At 44.0% G+C, this 20,096-nt stretch overlaps 1 long non-coding RNA gene across 2 annotated transcripts in view; it reads left to right on the forward strand.

Moving 5' to 3' along the window:
* Positions 1–517: 517 nt before the first annotated feature.
* Positions 518–20,096, forward strand: part of LOC141573171 (uncharacterized) — a 32,890-nt gene continuing 13,311 nt past the window's right edge. For both annotated transcript variants that reach the window (XR_012498800.2, XR_016021133.1), the window contains exons 1-2: positions 518–885; positions 4,968–5,068. This is a non-coding gene — a long non-coding RNA (uncharacterized LOC141573171). The remainder of the gene's footprint in view (positions 886–4,967; positions 5,069–20,096) is intronic.

Below are 20,096 nucleotides of genomic sequence, written 5' to 3' on the forward strand. Positions count from 1 at the left end.
TTTGGCTAATGGATGACCTGTCCACAGGCTAGAAGAGGGCAGCTGGCGTGGGGTTGGTCTAACGGCCCCTTGAGAATGGGAGCCATGTAGTACAGGCCCTGCTTGTCCCAGAGGGTGGTATATCACAATTGTGCCGGGAGAAAGGGGTAGAGCACACAGAAATCATGTCCCAGGGAGGCTAGAGAAAGTGCAGAAAAGAAGAGAAAAATCAAGACACAGAAGAGAAGGGAAGAGAGAGGAAAGGCAGGGAGAAGAGAGGTCTAAAGGTGAGGCTGGCCCCTTAGAGATGAATTTGGCCAGGACCTTCCCACATCGCCTTGGCCCCAGGGCCCTCTCAAGCAGCCAGTCAGGCAGAGAACACTGAGCTCTCTCCTTTCTCACTGTCCCCAAATGCCCTGTGTACTCTTGATTCCCCCAGGGACAGAAGGTCATGTTCCCAGATCCGGGAACATGTGGAAACCCAAATGTTGTCCAAAGTCCCATGTGATAAATACCCAGTGGTTTAGGTAGAGGGAAGAACAATGCTGGTGGCTCTGGGCCACCCCTACCAAGATGGTCTGTTGGTTTCTGATTACCCAGAGGAATAAGCTGTGGGGCCAGAGCCCCGGAGAGTAGTTTGCAGGTTCTCGGCCTCACGTGGGGGGGTGCTGGCTCTGGTGGTGGATGGCCGTTGGCTGTGGCCAGTTGGCCGGTTGGCCGCTGATGTAACTGCTGCGGCTAAGGAGGAGAGCCGAGGAGAGCCGAGGATTGCCGAGGAGAGCGGAGGAGAGTCGAGGAGAGTGGAGGAGAGTCGAGGAGAGTGGAGGAGAGTCGTCGGTCGGTTGGCAGAAAAACGGACAGCAGGTCGCACGTCTAGTGAACCTAGCCTCCAGTGAGACCGTGGAGGTATGACTCCCCTACCTGTGGCTCCATGGGTGTTCCTTTTTGGCCTCACCATGTCCTACATTCTTGTGTGGGGAGTGGGAGCAGAGACCCCGCAGGCCGCCCCGCCCGACAAATGGCACAGCGAGCAGGGTCTCCCACAGGACATAAGCATTGACTTTGTAGGGTAATAAAAACCCTGCGCCAAATTAGCATTAGTAGGCAGGAGAGCATCTTGTCTTTATCTGAGGCCTCCCTAGCTGAACACAGTGGAGGTTCCACATGTTCAGTAACCAGAAGCAGGAGACCCATGTAACCACCTGGACATCAGTTTCAGAACCAGGCCTTTGGAGACCCCTAGTCTGGCTAATTAGTTCCATGTTCCGTGTCTCAGAGGTGGTGACGGAGGTGGGTGGACACAGACTTCTGGCCTGTATCATACCATTGAGAAAACACTACATGACCATTCCCAGCTGTTTCTTTTATGGCAGGTCCCACTGGCTGTCCTGGCTAATCACATCATGTAGTGGGACTAAACACAGCACTCACCTTCACTAGCCTGGAGAAAGGGAATAAGGAGATTGAAGAGCTGAGATTTCTGTTTTGTCCAGAGTAAAGTGGACATGCTGATTCAGCTTCTGATAATATTTTATCCTCTCAGGAATCTGATGGCAAACTAAGTTCAAAGTGAATCATGAGCTCTGCGACTACCGCTTAGCCATCGGCTGCATTAGGACGATGGAGGGATTTTTCTTAGGGTTTCCACCATACAGCTTGACGGTGCATGTGGCCCTGTAGTAGCTTCTAACACTGTCTTGTGTTTCATCCCAGATAAATCAAGAGCTACATGCCTCAGGCAGTCGTAAAGCCCTGCCTTCCAAACCAGCACCTGTGCAGTCACATTGTCCATTCAGGGACCAGAAGGGTCCGAATCAGGCAAACACCAGGCTCAGCTCTGTTTGGACTCAAACTGCAGCAACAAGCACAGCCAGAGAAAGGGGGATAATAACTACCTGCTCTCTGGGGTTACAGTGATAATCCAATGAGGTAAAATGTGAGAAGCACTTGTGACCCCACCAGGCACATGGTAGGTACCCAATGATTGTGAGAGAATCCATATCTGCTCAAGACCAGTCTATGGTCTGGTCACGCATTCCTAGCGGCTGTGAGTCCCAGAACCAAATTCTCTTTTAAGAAACAGCCTAAGAAGAAAGCTGACTCTTGGCAGAATGTTCAGCTCTAGGACAGAGGCTAGATCAGGACTTTCCTCCCCTCACCCATCACCCTGTAGGTTCTGGGGGAGCCTTAGGGGCCTGGGAAAGAGGCCAACAGCCTCCACAACTCCAGGCCCCTCTCCTACCCTGCCTTCCCCAGCTGCAGGTAACTTTGTCCATTCTGATTTGGGAGTGGGTGTAGGGAGTGTGGCAAAGGGGTGTCATGCTATTGGCTGCTTGTTTGTTGATTTTGATTGTTTTTGGAGAAAAAGAAAAAAAAATTCATGATGTGTTAATTTTTGTTTTCAGAGCTAAAAACATTCAGAAGCACTTTCCGTAGCCTGTGCCACACTCACCCACATTTGCCCCCTCTCAACCACCTCCCTGTGTTCTCGTTTTTTCTTCTACCCCTCTTCTTCTTTGTTGCCTCTTTCCTTTTCTCTCTTCCCTTTTCCCCTCCTCCACCTCCAACTCCTTCATCCTGCCATACACCCCAGCCTGGGGATGACTATGGGTGGGGAGCAGGGGGTGATGGTCAGCAGTGGGGGTCAGGGTGGGAAAAACAGACGCATTCCAGTTCCTTTTTCTCCACCTCAGATTTGTGTTCAGACACATGTGCAATAGGGCGAACAATTCCATTTCATTATATTGTACATCTTTGGACGAGAAGCCCCCTAAACTGAACTTGTGAATGTATTTTTAAAATTACAAAGTGAAATGTGTCTTGAGTGACTGAAGAAAACATATCAGGCAATCTGCTGATTTTCTGCATATCTGCTCCAAGAAGAAAACTAAAATCCACTAGAATGGCATGGGGTGAAATATGACTGTCCTCCTACTGGATGAAATATATCAGATTGGTTAATATTTACTAAGACCCTATTACCAACAAAGTAGAGGTGGTCTTCAGAGTTTCTGCCTCAGGCTTGCTTGGATTTAGATGTCCCTGAAGAACTCCTCAGGAGAGTAGCTCTAGATAGAAAGGAAAAAATGCTTACTCTGGGGCCACACCCCTCCCCCACCCACTGAGGACATTGGCCCCCCTGCCTGACACTCCACCATCCCAGGCTCACTTCAGTCAGAACGCCTTCCACACCGTGGGAGGAGCAGCCACAGCCCAATCTGGGCCCCAATGTGGGCCCACAGACTCTGGCACCAAGAGAGTGGTGCTGGCTTGAATCCATGGAATAAGTCTGAGCCAGCAGCCTCCCCCACTTCACGACACTCCCCCCGTTCCAGGTAGCATCCCACCAGGGCCCTGGACCCTCACTCTCTCTCCCAGAGAGCCTTTGGAGCCGTTGCCCTCACCCTCTGTTCTCTCCCCTTCTATCCCTCTTCCCTCTCTCAGCATTTTGCAAACCAGCTCATCCTGTGATTATTGCACAAGCTGGGACATCAGTGTGCCTACACTCACAGGCAAAAATTGCTCCTGCCTCAAGCAGATGGGCCTTTGAGAATGTGAGTGATTTTTACTGGACCTTGTCTGCAAATACAGTCACCAAAAAATTCTATGCTCCAGGATGCTGACCTGAAGTCTTCAATTCACAGCTCTCCCTGTGAAATGTCAAACTTTTTCCAGAACACCTCTAAAATGAGACAAGTTCAGTACTACACAGTAGATGTTTATGAATTCAGCTATTTTGAAATGGTAATTCAATGAGAATGAGCCTTTGAGAAATATATCTTGGTAGAAATTTCCATGCAGGATCCTAGTTGAGTTTGGTTTTTAAATCTTTTAAGAGATTTTAAAATAACAAAACCCATTCTTTCTACCATGGGGACAGGCTGTGAAAAAATCATTTCTTTGACTTTGAGGTGGAGAAACTCTTTCCTACCTACACGAGGATTTATTTATGTGCATCTCTACCTACTGATTTCTGCAGACTCCTGTTGGTACACAACCCAGTGTATACCAAAGCCTTGTCTGGCTGGGAAGGAGACAAAGGCATGACTATAATACATGTCACAGTGTCCTCTGTGGCTAGTCAACAAGTGACAAAATCATTGCTTTCATGAGATGTTTTGAGGATGGTTTCAGTTTCAACTCATCGATCTCTTTCCTTCCACAGCATAGTTAGAGATAGATAAGTGCAAATCTAATGTTTAACTATTTTAATGGACACATCAATAAAAATAACATTCACATAACACTTTGTGGATTATATGGCATTTAGACAAAAATCATGTTGCTTAATCATCCAAAAGCCAACAACATAGGAATCTCTATTTCCCCAATATTTTGACCCCTCATGGCACAGTAGAGAGATTAAGCAAATTGTCAAGGTCAAACTGCTTGCAAAGGTACTGGGGTTGGGGCTTAAACTGGGGTCTTCTGCCTTGTTCATCACCGTTCTTTGACCACAACCATCTCCCATCAAGAGCCGCTGAGAAGTTGTTCCATTCTTCTGCCTTACAGCAATGCTACACTTGCAGAAAGGCCTGCCTATTTCCAAAATTTTCCATAGCAGACACCCCCCCACAAAAGTCTCTCAATTACAACAGTTGGAGGTCTAACACCCATCCCAGCTGTTTCTTACTTCACCTCTATCCCAGAGCTACACTCTTGCCTTTGGTGTATTCACCTCCGGAACAGAGTAGTGTGGGCTGCCTTCTTCCCCCCAGTCCTTCTCTTCTCAGAAGCAACTAACTAATATATGTTTCAGCCAGGGTGAAGCGGAGGAGCAGACCACATTACGTGATGTGGAAATGGGTTTCTTACAGGGAACAGCCCTTGTGGGAGGTAGATGATGCGTCTGTGTGGCTCAGCCACCTCTGAGCCTGTTGCTCAGCTGGCAGTCAGCAGGACCAGCTCCCAGGAAGGCAAGAGGGATATGAAGTGGGGGAGACCAGTGACAGATGAGAATGACAGCTGTCTCTGACTGTCTCCTGCAGCCGTGATGATGTGGGTGACCAGCAGACAAAACTGAAACCAAGCAGAAGATGCCTGGGAAGCTGGCGCTGCTGCAGGCCTGACCGCCATCCCACCCAACAAGGTCAGATAGCGAGTGGGGGACTTGGGGCTGGATCTGCAATAGCCTGCCCTACTCCTGCCCAGTGAGCATAAAATGGCCACTGCTTCACTCCATCCTTCCAAGTTGCACATAGATTTCTCCTTTGGTGAACTATATATACATACTTTTTTTTTTTTCACTTCATGCATGATTTGCCTTGACTTTGAAGTCTTGCTAGTTTCTCTACTGTTCACATCGCATAGATAGAGCATAAAAGGAAAACCTGATTGCAGTAGGACTGACACCAAATTTGGGTTAAGGTCCAACTATGTATGCCAAAGCCTACTTTGAAAATACTTCTTTAACATTTTCTGCCACGTCCTATTTCACACCAACCTTTATGCAACATTTTAGAGACATGTGAACATGAAAAAAATATCCTCGTCTCTTGCCCAGTCAGTAAATCTTGCCCCAAAGCACGCTTATAACATTGACAAACTGAGATTCACATCTTGTCACTGATCCAGCAAACTGTAGCAAAGCTTTCAAAGCAAATGACCTTTTACTATTCTAAAGTGTGGCTTTAAATTACTGACCCCTCCATAACTCTCAGTGAGTTCATCCCACTCTGCACTAACAACGCAAGACCATCTCATGTCCAGATCAAAGGCAGTGCACACCAGGGCTTTTCCTAAAAAGAAAACAAGACATTTCACATGCTCCTTAAAGGCTCTGGTTAATGGAACTTGGCAAATCTTTCTTCTGTGCATGCATGTGACACACAAATACTGAAATCTGTCCAGATGGGTAAAAACTGTCTGATCTCTGTTATGAATAACAAAGGAACCCAGAAATCAATAGATTGCCTGAGAGTGTGGTGGTTATTATTTCCATTAGTCGATTGACGTGTCCAAGCAGTCATGATTAATGGAGCTGAAGCTTCACTGTGAGAGGAGGGGAATATGTCACATTACCTCAGGGAATACCTGCAAAATTCCATGTCCAGTTAATTAGGCTTTCTTTTAAGTTTAATATTCATCAGAACAATCTTAGTGTCATCATTGAAAATTTCAATGAAATATCCTCGTCAATTTTCCTGCTTTACTCTATAGCACAGGCCTTATACATGTTAAGTAAAAAATGGTATTGAATTAACTAGTTAATTAAATTTTCATTGTTGATTCAAGATCTTGAAGGGCTTCAAATTCACATTCTGTACACAATAATTTCTTTTCAATACCCTAAAAACAGAAGCTAGGTAAAAATTATTGGCTGGATCTCTAGCAACCTTAGAATATACTTCATAAGATTATTTTCAATAAAGCCCTACTATAAATTTCTCTTTTACCATTTGCTTTTTTGACAAAGGAATTCCTGCTGCAGGACATTCTGTATATTGAATAAATCTATTGACTTATTGATTCAATAAATTTTTAAAACTTTTTTTATTGTAGGTTCTGTGCTAGGCCTTGAGAAAAAAAATTATAAAATCCAGCCTTTACCCTAAAAATAGTATAGTCTAATAGATGATGTAGTGAAGTAAACCAGAAATTACAAGGCAGTGAGATAAGTTGCTACGACAAATGTTCTGAGTAGATAAGGAGCTACAGTGGGAGTAAAGTTCTTAGCACAAGAAAAAAATTGTAACTACTTGTGGTAATGGATGTTAGCTAGGTTTGTTGTGGTGGTCATTTTGCAATCTATACATATATTGAATCATTATGTTGTACAGCTGAAAGTGATATGTTATACCTCAATTATACCTCTATAAAATTAAATTGCCATGGTCCAAAAAAAGCATTTAACAATTTTTTTTAAATAAATCGACACTAATGGGGAGTGTTAAGTGAGCAGTGCTATCTGGTTGTGTGTTAGACACCTCACTCTGGCTAGACCTGGAGATTCGATGAAAAGCGAGGGGAGCAGGACAAGGAGGCCAGGCTCAGTCAGGCCTGGGCAGGTAGGAAGAGGACAGCTGGGAACTCGTCTAGTAAAGAGACACTGTGCGGTTCAGTATCTGATATACCTGGTCATGAAGGAGAGCGAGGACTCTAGTCTGGCCCTGGTTCCTGGCGCAAATGATAACGCATAATTCACAGGGAGAGGAAAGCCAAGAAAAGCATCATGACTGTGGGGACAGAGCCCCAGAAAGTAGTTTACAGGCTCTCGGCCTCACCTGGAAAGGTGCTGGCTCGAGTAGTGGATGGCCGTCAGCTGTGGCTGATTGGCCGTGGGCTGTGGCCAGTTAGCCGATTGGCCGCTGGTATAACTGCTGCGGCTACGGAGGAGAGCCGAGGACTGCCGAGGATTGCCCAGGAGAGCTGAGGAGAGCGGAAGAGAGGAGAGGAACAGAGTCAAGAGAGTGGAGGAGAGTCGTAGGTCGGTCGGTTGGCGGAAAGGCCGGATGGCAGGTCGCGCGTCCGGTGAGCCCAGCCTCCAGTGAGACCATAGTGGTATGACTCCCCTACCTATGGCTCCGTGGGTGTTCCTTTTTGGCCTCACCATATCCTGTGTTCTTGTGTGGGGAGCGGGAGCAGAGACCCCGCAGGCCGCCCCGCCCGAAAAATGGCGCAGCGAGCAGGGTCTCCCGCATGACAGTGACTCAGAGGGAAGAGGATGGGATGAACTGAGAACAGGTTGCATTTGAAATGTCAAAGGATGTTCTTCTGGAATTGTCATGGAGAGGGGCTCAGGCAACTGTTAGAGACTATACACATTTGAACAAACAGGGCATGGAGGAATCAGTCAGCAAGAATATATAGTGTGACAAGAGAACAAGACAAAAGACAGAACTCTGGGAAGTACCAACATTGAGGATCGGCTGCAGAGGCAACCAGCACTCAGGAAAGACGGGAAAACAAAACGTCAGTGAGAACAAGGAGAGGCTTGGGCTCAGAAGCCAAGGAAGGAGATCATTTCCAGGAGCAATGGGCCACAACAGTGCCATCCAATCTAATTAAAATGCAAGCCACAGGTGTTCTGGTGGCTACCTTGAAAAGAAAATCAAAACAGGTAAAATCAATTTTAATAATATATTTTGTTTAATCCCGTATAGCCAAACTATTGATTTTTAAATGTAATCAATATAAAAAATATTGATGGATTTTACATTCTTTTTTCCTAAGGAGATCTCAGAAACCTGATATGTATTTTACACTTAAAGCTCATCTCAATTCAGATGCTAAATTTTCCTTAGAAATGCTTGCTCTATATTTATATTTCATAAAATCTAGTTGAAAACCTAGATTCACAGACCCAAGTTGTTCCAATCATACTAAAGAGTTTTTCAATAACTTGCACATGCTAAGTAAAAAATCGTAATGAATTAACTAATTAACCAAGTATCTATTTTTAAATTTAAAATAATTAAAATTAAATGAACAATTCAGTTGCTTGGTATTCAGTAATCCTCCTCCTAGTTGGCTACAACTCTGGACAATAAATACTGTGGACATCACAGAGTCACAGAATCAAATGACACAGAGCAGCCAGTAGAGATGAAGGGCCAGAGGCCACTGGACATAGCAGTGAAGCGATTATTTCAGTGGCTATTGGCTGCACGTAGCCTGACAGTAGAGGGTCAAATGTTGAAACCAAGGTGAGGAAAAGTCAGCAAAGTTAATTCCTCGGATACTGACTTTGTAAAGGAGGAGAGACTGTGGTAGCCACAGTGGAAGCAGAAACATGGGAGCTTAGAACTCTTCCTTTTTTTAAATTTCTTTCTTTTCTTTTTTTTTTTAGTAAGACAGGAGAGTGGTAAGAAAATTGACAGGTTCAGGGAAAGAAAGTACCGAGAGGGAGAGAGATTGCCCTTTAGGAGAAAAATTGGTGCAACCTTTGAGGCTTTATTCTCTGAAACCCCTGTTTAAAGCAATATGTGATAACAATACTCATAACAATAAAGTTTATTGAGTGCTTGGTTATATTTACTTTGTGTATTATCACATTTAACCAACATGTATTTACAAAATCATAGATTACTTTATAACTGTACACAATTTAAATTAAAAATACTCTTTTGCATATCACTTATTCTTTTTACTTATGTTTTTCCAGTTTTATTGAGAAATAATTGACATATATCACTGTATAAGTTTAAGGCATACAGCAAGATGGTTTGATTTACATATATTGTGAAATGATTCCCACAATAGGTTCAGCTTACATCTATCTTCTCATATAGAAAAAATGAAAAGAAAGAAGAAAAGAATAAAGAGAAAAATGTTTTTCTCCTTATGATGAAAACTCTTAGGATTTACTCTTATCAACGTTCTTATATCATACAGCAATGTTAGCTATAGTCATCGTGTTGTACATTACATCCCTAGTACTTATTTATCTTATAATTGGAAGTTTGTCCTTTTTGACCACCTTCTTCAAATCCTCCACCCCTTAACTCCCATCTCTGGTAACCGCAAGTCTGATCTCTTTTTCTATGAGTTTGGGGTTATTTTTTTTAAAGTTGTTTTCTTTTCTTTTTTTTTAGATTCCACATGTAAGTGAGATTATACACCACTGTCTCTGTCCAACCTATTTCACTTAGCATAATGCCTTCAAGGTCCATCCATGTCACAAATGGTCATTTTTTTTTTTTTGACTGAATAATATTCCACTGTGTGTGTGTGTGTGTGTGTGTGTGTGTGTGTGTGTGTATCACAATTCCTTTATCCATTCATCCATTGATGGACATTTACATTGTTTCCATGTCTTGGCTATTGTAAATAATTCTGCTATGAACATGGGGGTGCAGATATCTTTTTGAGTTAGTGTTTTTGTTACCTTTGGATACATTCCCAGAAGTGGAATTGCTGGATAATATGGAAGTTCTATTTTTCATTTTTTTGAGGAAACTCCATACTGTTTTCCATAGTGACTGCACCAATTTACATCCCCACCAATAGTGCACAGGGCTCCCCTTTCTCCTCATCCTTGCCAGCGTTTATTACCTCTTGTCTTTTTGATGATGCCCATTCTAATAGGAGTGAGGTGATATTTCATTGTGGTTTTAATTTACATTTCCCTAGTGACCAGTGACATGTTGAGCATCTTTTCGCATAATTGTTAGCTATTTGTATGTCTTCTTTGGAGAACTGTCTATTCAGGTTCTTTGACCATTTTTCAATTGGATTTTTTGTTTATTTCGCTAGAGTTCCATCAGTTCTTTATATGGTTTAAATTTTAACCCCTTATCAGATATGTAATTTGCAAATATGTTTTTCCATTCTGTAGGTTGTCTTTTCACTTTATTAATGATTTATTTTGCTATGGAGAGCTTCTTAGTTTGATATAATCCTGCCTATTTATTTTTATTTTGTTGCTTGTGCTTTTTGTGTCATATCCAAAAAATCATTACCAAGACCCATGCCAAGGAGCTTTGTTTCTATGTTTTCTTCTAGGACTTTCATGGTTTCAAGTCTTATATTTAAGTCTTTAATCTATGTTGATTTAATTTTTGTGAGTGTTGTAAGATAAAAGTCCAGTTTCATTCTTTCACATGTGAATAACCAATCATCATAGCACCATTTATTGAAGAGACTGCCTCTTCTCCATTGAGTATTCTTGGGTCCCATGTCAAATATTAGTTGACATATATGCTTAGGTTTGTTTCTGTGCCTCAGTTCTGTTCCATTGGTCTATTTTTCTGTTTTTATGCCAGCACCATGCTGTGTTGATGCCTATAGCTTTATCTTATAGCTTGAGATCAGGAAGTGTGATGATGCTTCCTTCTTTGTTCTATTTTTTAGGGGTGGGGAGCTATTCAGGGTCTTTTGTGGTTTCATATAAATTTTAGGAGCATTTTTTCCTACTTCTGTAAAAATCTTGATAAGGATTGCATTAAATTTATAGATGGCTTTCAGTAGTATTAACATTTTAACAATGTTAGTTCTTCCAATCCATGAATCTGCAATACCTTTTCATTTATTTGTGTCTTCTTTGATTTCTTTCATCAATGTCTTGTAGTTTTCAGGGTAGAGATCTTTCACTTCTTGAGTTAAATTTATTCCTAAGTACTTCACTGTTTTTGATACTAGTGTAAATGGGATCAATTTCTTCCTTTTTCAGAATTTTGTTGTTACAGAGTCACAGATTTTGCTTTGAGAAGAAAAGCAGAGACTGGAGCAATCATTGTTAAATCACAATTGGAACTAATAAGTAATCACGATGAAAACAAAATCTCAGAGGAATATGCTAGAACTTGGAGTTGACAGGAAAGGCTTCCCAGTTATGTTTCCATGATCTTTTGCACCGTGGGCTTGGCATTCTCCTATGTAGAACTGATACGAAGTAATTTCTGACACAAAAGCAATGTAGGAACAAACAGGAAGAGAGCAGATTGTGAGCTTGCCTTCCCAGTGCAACTGCACCCTCCAGGGTTACAAAGTCTTGACAAAAACGCAGCTTCCAAGTAACCACTACTCTCAGTGAGGCTGAGGGTCCGCCTCTGAAATCCCCTTATTTGTACACCATGACCAAATCATATGCAAAGTCCTGGGCGAGACTCCTCTATCGATAACTAGAAATCATAAGGAAAAATGATTTATCTCAACCAGCCCTGCAGAGAGGCAAACAGCTGCTCCCACATGCAGAAAACATGTCTAGCCCACTTCAAAGACACTGTGCATGTCTTAAGCACCAAAGGAAAGAATTCCAAAAAGAAAGCCATAAATAAGTTATCAGCGGGAGAAGACATATTCAGCATTTTTGATTGTTCTGTTGAAAAGCAGAGTTCCCCACCCCCCACCCCTGCTTTTTTTCTTTTGCGACCTTGAGCCAATAAAGCTATTCACATATTTTTTTTTATACTGAGTACTAAAAAGTCTATATCAAAAAAAAAAAAAAGGTTTATCCATCTGGAATAGCAATCCTGGTGCATGAGAAAGAAGGCAGTAACCTCACCTGGTTTTGAGAATTTACTGCTAGCCAGTTCCAAAAGTTCTGTGTGATTGAGCGAGACTCTGCTGCCACCGCAGCAGATACCAGAGGGAGGACTTTAGGTGAGAAGTTTAATCCCAGGGTTTATCTAATCATGGTCTTGCTGGTTTGTTTGAATAAAGATTAGCTCAGGGGATCAGCAGTGTCAGTCAGTACAAGACCCTGTTAAGACTCCACAATCACAGCTAACACTTATATAATATACTTGCCTATATCTCTGAGACTATTTTTGCTTAGTTTACTCATTTATTCTGTTCTTTAGATTCCACATATAAGTGAGATCATATGGTATTTGTCTTTCTCCATCTGACTTATTTTGTTTAGCATAATATTCTCTTGGTCCATCCATATTGTTGCAAATGGTAAGATTTTGCTCTTCTTTATGGCTGAGTAATACTTCATTGTATAAATGTACCAGTTTCTTAACCTAGTCATCTAACAATGGGCATTTCGGTTGTTTCCATGTCTTGGCTATTGTAAATAGTGCTGCAATAATGCTCACTAATCATTAGAGAAATGCAAATAAAATAGTGCTCAACCTCACTAATCATTAGAGAAATGCAAATAAAAACCACAATGAGATACCACCTCACTCTGGTCAGAATGGCTATCATCAATAAATGAACGAACAAGTGCTTGCGAGGATGTGGAGAAAAGGGAACCTTTGTGCAGTGTTGGCAGGATTGCAGATTGGTGCAGCCAGTATGGAAATCGGTATGGAGGTATCTCAAAAAATTGAAAATGGAACTACCTTATGACCCAGAAATTCCACTCTTAGGTATCTATCCAGAGAAATCAAAAAAGCTAGTTCAAAATATATATGCACCCCTATGTTTATTGCAGTTCTATTCACAATAGCCAAGACATGGAAACAATTGAAATGCCCATTGAAGGTTGCTAGATGGGAGGGTGATGGGGATGGTGGAGAAGGTAAAGAGATTAGAAAGTACAAATTAGTAGCCACAGTATTGCCATGGGGATAGGAAAGACAGTTTGGGGAATATAGTCAATAATGTTGTAAAGATTTTGCAGGGAGTCAGATGGGCACTTGTCTTATTAGGGAGACCACTTCATGGACTGTATAGGTGCCTGACCACTGCACTGTACACCTGAAGCTGAAGCTGAAAAATATTGAATGTCAACTGTAATTTAATATATATATATAGTCACAGGATGTGGAGTACAGCATAGGGAATAGAGTCAATGGAATTGTAACAGTTATATATGATTTCAGAGAGGTAGTAGATTGGGAGAGGGGGGTTATCACTTTGTGAGGGGTGTAAATGTCTATTACATTGTTTTTTACACCTGAAACTAATTATATAACTATATATATATATACATACATATATATGTATAATTTGCTTGTGCCAAGCAAAATTCTGAATGCTTCACATATTTACGTATTTACATTCCTTTGCTCTTCATAACAACCCTTATAGATGAGGAAACTGAGGAATGGAAAGGTTAAGTAACTTGCCCAAAGTCATACAGCTAGTCAGGTACAGAGCCAGAATTCAAACCCGGGCTACTTAGCTCCAAGTCTGCAAAATGTCTGCTAATCTTGAGTGTTTCACTTCAACTCAACTATTCTTTCATTTAAATCCCAGTGTCCCCATTGAGGAGGACTGACACAATTAAGGAGAAGTCCGTCAGGTTTTCCAAGCTAAAATTTCAACATCATTATCCTAACGGATATGTGTCATTTCAAGGATCAAGTTTTACTGAATTAGAGCTTAGATATTTCCCCAATTTACATTTAAATAAATTGCTTCTTGCTACCATTTCCAAAAATGGGCCTACCTACTGTCAGAGGGACAGTTGGTGGAGTTTACTACTCATTAGTCACATCTATCCAAGAGTATGATGTGAGTTTCTGTATTAGTAAGCTTCCTGATAAAGGCTTTAGCTGCTTCCAGAAGGATCTAGGGAAGCAAGTACCTGTTAAAGACTTCATAATGTTGGTGAGCTCAGCAGAGAGGTCCAAAAGTTGTGGAAACAGGAGGCCTGTGAGACTCTTGTGTTCTCTTTCCCGTGCTCGGTTCACCGTCATCCTTAAAGAAATGACTGACCTAATGGCTCCTCAGTGCCAGCTCCCAGGATAGAGAGAGGGTCTCATAGATAAATAAATAAAAGAAGCTGAACTGCAGCTTCAGAAAATCAAAGAGCCCACTAAAAATTGTCTCTCCCTGGAGCTGTCAGCTTGCTTAATTCGAGATGGCAAATCCTGGGGAGTACGCACACCAGAGAGCCCAGAGAGGTCTAGAACTACACCAAATGTTAGCAGAAGTGACCACAATCTCCCAATTTAAGCCCACCACGGCCGTGGAACTCAACCAACTAAACTCCTAGTAACCCAAAAGGAAAGACATGGGCTCCTGGCCCCAGCTGGATGGCAGTACCCTGTACTGTGGTCTCCCCTCACTGCTGGGAGTGCTGGCAGGGGCTCCTGGCCAGCTGTTGGACCGAAAAGGGAAAAGCAAACTTCTGGCAACATTGTGGACTGGCCAGATTCCTTGTAACATAACAAGTCGTGCTCATTTTCTTGTCCCTGGAGTTCTAAACCAAGTCTCAGGCACAAAACGGGCAGAAACCTTGAGAGTGGCTGAGATGCCTCCTTGTACTTCTTTGGGCAACACAGCTTGTGATGGCAGGACTGTTAAAATGACAGAGAAAAGGGAAGTGGTGATTGTCAAGCACACACTATGAGCCAGGTTTTGTCCACACATTATCCCATTTAATCCTTAAAACCTTGTAAAAGCCAGTGTTGTTATTCCTATTTACATAAAGGTACAAAACACAGAAAGGTGGCACGGTTTCAAGTTGTAAACCAGCTCTCTAAATCCAGTTGAGTCCAAAGCCTTATTTCAAAATATATTGGTACTTTAATCAACTGATTTTTCAATAGTAAATCCTAGAACTTGAGAACTGGGAGAGGTATCAGAGATCGTCCTAGTCAAACCCCTTCCACCTGCAATGGAGCAAACAGGGTCCCAAGAACTAAAGGCAGTGGCCAAAGTCTCAGTGACACTTGTTTGCTTCTGTATTGTTGTCTAGTGCTGTTGTATCAAATTACCAGAAGCTCAATGCCCTATATTGACACCCATTTATTATTCAGTTTCCGAGTCAGAAGTTGGGGCAAGGTGCAGGTCAGTTGGTTCTCTGTTTAGGAGCTTACAAGCCAAAATCAAGGTGTCCACCAGGCTATGTCCCCTTCCAGAAGCTCGGGGAAGATTCTTTCAAGCTCTCTGAGTTTGTTGGCAGAATTCAGGTCCTTGTGGTTGTGGAGCTAACGTCCCCATTTCCTCGCAAGTCACATCTGGGGGCCACTGACATTCCTGTCTCATTGTCCCTCCCTCTTTATAGCAGCAAAGGCACATGGACTTCCTCTGGTTTGAATCTCTCCACTCTTTCTTCTGCCTCGTCTCTGACTCCAGCTGGAGAAAGTTTTCTGTTTTTTAGGGATCGTGTGATTCCATTGGGCTCACCCAGACAATTCAGGATAATCTCCCCATTGTAACCTTAATTATATTGTAACCTTAATTACAACTGCAAAGTCCTTTTGCCATGACATGGTCACAGGTTCCAGGAACTAGGACGTGAACATCTTTGGGGACCATGTTGCCTACCACACTGTAGTTCTGACCAAAGCCAGAGGAGACAAAAACCCAGAATACCTGTTTAGCCACCCAAATCAAGCACCATGTGTGTCAGGAGCCTCAAGGCTCTATGCTGGACTGATGTTGGGCTGGTGGCCTATATCAGCAGAGGTGACCACCCCCCATTCCCTGCCACTCGTGGAAAGCAGACGAACCACGGCACACTCTGGTTTTCTTGATCTCTGGGGCCTGTTTTGGTAGTATGCCTTCATCATTTTGGGAGGGCTGCTGCAAATCCTCAGAACATTCAGCAGACAGCTGTGCAAATATAAATACCAAAAACCTATTGCAAAATATTCATTTGTATGTTAACGTATGCATCATTCAATAAACATTTATGGAGAGCTTACTGCAAACGGACAATGTGAAAAAGATTTGTGGGTTTGTAGCAACTTTGAATTATTTATAAGGCAGCTCCCTTGATTAATATAAATAACTGAATTGACCACATTTGGGCCTTTCCATGGGTCAGACTTCACATGGCCTGAGTACACTGAAAAGCCCCAAGAGAAATGAGTCTGGTGGCGAAGGGACCAACCCCACTCCACAGGTGATAGATGTTGGAACAGAAGATGAGTGACCTTTAAAAATGGGATGAGGACGTGTGATTGCTGTCACTGCTGTTTGGGCCCCAGTGCCACATCTTTCTGCCTAGGTGCTCAGCATGAAGGAGCAGGCAGGGGGACAGTTGTCCAGCAGGACACATACTAGGCTCTTCAGCGAGGCCAGTGAGGATGTCGTGCGTGGCAGCACATGTGGTGGACCTCCATTCGTGTCCTACCAGAGCCCACTGCTTCTGTGTTTCAAAGCTGTGCACCCTGATTATCAGCTCATCTTCTAAAGGACTGACATGTGAAAATGAAATTATCAAAGCCAGAACTTATGCAGGAACTACTCACTTTTCAAAAATATCCGGCATTCATTATAAAACATCATTAAACAGCAAGCTTTCTTTAAATGTGGTTCGATTTAGTAAGAGGTTCAGATTTGTAAAGCTGGAAGGAGCCTAGTAAACCAACCTTTATTTTAAAAAATGAAAAATGGGGCCCAGAGAGGAATACTGACTTGCCTGAGAGCCCAGCTAGTTGGTGCAAACAGAACTAAAACTCAAACTCTGAGCATGTGCCCTCCCTCTATCACACCACGCTGCCTCCTATAGCAATGGCCAAGTTCATGTTTATAAATGGATAAATTGTGCACATGGATATATTACATGCCAAGTTATATGTAATGCAGGGTCTCAGCTCCCGCTCCCCGCACAAGAACGCAAGATATGATGAGGCCGAAAAGGAACACCCACGGAGCCATGGATGGGGGTTCATACCACTATATTCTCGCTGGAGGCTGGGTTGGAGACACAGGAAGCAGGCTCCACACGATCCACAATCTGTCATCCACTTCTCTGCCAACCAACCAACCCCCTAGCGTAGCCACGGCAGTTATATCAGTGGCTAATGGCTAACCAGTAACAGCTGATGACCACCCAGCCACAGCAGATGGCCATCTAATTACAGTTGATGGCCATCTAATAACTGAGCCAGCGTCTTTCCACGTGAGGCCGAGAGCCTGGAAACTGCTCTCTGGGACTATGTCCCCACATTATATTAAACCTGTACCTCACTTCACACCGAAGAACAGAGAAGTGGGGAGTGCTGGCTATCTGCCAGGAGAGCTGGGTTCTAATTCTACTTCAAAAGTAACAAACTGTGACCGCAGGCAAGTTGTTCAACCTCTCTGGACTTCATTTCCCTTGTATGTAAACTGACTAAGGTTTAAAGCTTTTCCTATCTCCAACACAAAAAGCCTGTGGCGTTAGCTACATGTCATGTGAAAAATAGAAATATGGAAGGGTTTGGGCAGAAAACTGCTGACTTAATTTGTTCTGTGCAAGGAAGGCCGACGAAGCAGGGGTCTTCAGATTTGGTGTAAAGGGACACCGGGTCCATGATGATTGCCCTTCCCAGCCCACTCAGATATGGTGTGAGAGGTGGAGGAGCCCATGGGTGGGAATCATGGAAGTAGGTAGCTCAGATGGAACATTAGAGGAAGCGAGGGCCCACCCACCCCGAGACTACATCCCTACAGCTGCTGCACACTAGACACTGTGAGCCTCTCGAATCACAACCATCTGTTAACAAGCACACTTTCCAGTGCCCTCCCATCCTAGCCAAGGGTGAAGAAGGATGGCACCTGTGTTTGGGGTCGTTGCACTTTTTACCTAAGTCTGAATTCTGAAACATGAGACAAGGATAGCAGAAGGACACCCCAATCTCCAGCAAGCCCAGCTCTGCTTCCTGACAAAAACTGGTTGAGAAAGCTCCCAGTGGCTCTCCACTTGACCTTCACTTCAACCCCAGCAGAGAGACAGATATTCTCCCCATTTTATAAATGAGAAAACGGAGGCTCTGCAAAGTGACTTGGCAGCCCTGCTCATACTCTCAGCCTCTCCATGGAACAATGTCAGGGTCAAGGTCCGTGTACCCATCAGAATGCAGTGTTACATGCAAAGTGGACTTTCACGAACATCGGAACACTCAACAGGAAGGATCAGAGAAGGCCCAGCTTTTATACACTGTGCACAATGACGAGGGCAAAAATGCACAGAAGCTGATAATTAAGATACTCAAAACTGTTGAGGAGGGTAACCAAGTCCTAACTGGCTTTAGTTGGGCTGAATGAGGTTCAACAGAACTTCAGAGAAAGGAGAAGGATAGTAAAAACTCTGCAGCCCTACCTGTTATCTTGCTTACAATCGCAACACCATTTGCTTAACAAAAATAGGTATGTTGAACCCCAAGACAGTAATAATGCTGTTCAATGACAGAAAAAGGAGTTTTTATTACTTGGGCAATCTAATGGCTGTCATGCAAGGACTAGGCTCCCACTCCCCACACAGTAATGCAGGATATGGTGAGGCCAAAAAGGAACACAAATGGAGCCATGGATAGGGGTTCATACCACTATATTCTTGCTGGCGGCTGGGTTGGAGACACGGGAAGCAAACATCTATCAGTATCCCAACGAGGGGTCTTCCTGCACCCCAGTCTCGCTGGCGACCGGCGAGACGTAGGAAGTAGGATCAACATGATCCGCAATCCGCTGTCCACTTCTCTGCCAACAAACAACCCCTTGCTAACTGCAATCTGTGCTTGCTAGCTTAGCCATGGCAGTTGTACCAGTTGCTAATGGCTAACTGGTTACAGCTGATGGCCAACTAGTCACAGCTGATGGCCATCTATACCCGAGGCAGCACTTTTCCATGGGAGGCCGAGAGCCTGGAAACTGCTCTCTGGGATTCTGTCCCCACAGCCAGGTAACCTACAATGTTTCTGCCAATTCTGCAATGATGTGCATCCCATCCTTACCCAGGCCCCACAAGAGAGGGCTTGTCATGCAGGGCAACCTGCGGGGTCTCTGGTCCCGCTCCCCACATAAGAACGCAGGATATGGTGAGGCCAAAAAGGAACACCCACGGAGCCATAGGTAGGGGAGTCATACCACTATGGTCTCACTGGAGGCTGGGCCCACCGGATGCCCGACCTGCTGTCCGCCTTTCCGCCAACCGACCAACGACTCTCCTCCACTCTCCTCGACTCTCCTTGGCTCTCCTCGGCAATCCTCGGCTCTCCTCCGTAGCCGCAGCAGTTATACTAGTGGCCAATTGGCTAACCGGCCACAGCCGACGGCCAATCAGCCACAGCTGACGGCCATCCACTACTCGAGCCAGCACCTTTTCAGGTGAGGCCGAGAGCCTGTAAACTTCTTTCTGGGGCTCTGTCCCCACACTCCACCCCTGCAGGGTCTCACCTCACAATTTATGCGACAAGCGTCTTCCGCGAGGGTCCCTGTGCCGTATTAGCCTACTGACACCTACGGAGGAAAAGAAACGGTAGTCTTAGGAACCAACAATGGCAAATCCCTTCCATCTGGGAGGATACATGCTAGCTTTTTGTCCTGGGAAAGGAGAGTCGCTGCCACTGGCACCTTTCCTGGTTTGTGGTACCAGACCTTTATGGCAGTGCTTGGGGTCCCTTGCATAGTTTCAACATGTAACAGAACAGGGGACCCCATAATAGGCCATAGTGAGAGCACATAGTTTCCTCGCAAAATCAACCCGGTATCAGGACCTCTGTATACTACAGTCACTTGCGTTGGCCACTCAGCCACCACCCCTGGCATCACTTGCAAATCATGAGTCAAACCGGCCCCCCATGGGGCTATCAGACCCAACCACCGACAGTGGGGGCTTTTGACCTGCCAGGGCCAAGTCCGTTACATAGTAGTATGTCCCCAAGCGGACAGTCAGACGATCCATTAAATCATGAATTGAAGGCACTGCAGCGTGCAAGGGGGGCGTCACCTTATTTAACTCCCTATAGTCCACAGTCATTCGCCACGTCCCATCTGGCTTCTTGACAGGCCATACTGGGGAGTTAAAGGGACTGTGCATTGGCCTCACAATATGTGCCTTCTCCAAT

The sequence above is a fragment of the Rhinolophus sinicus genome, chromosome 4, assembly GCF_057876585.1.
Source record: "Rhinolophus sinicus isolate RSI-liver-muscle chromosome 4, RSI-T2T, whole genome shotgun sequence".
In the NCBI taxonomy this organism is placed as follows: Eukaryota; Metazoa; Chordata; class Mammalia; order Chiroptera; family Rhinolophidae; genus Rhinolophus; species Rhinolophus sinicus.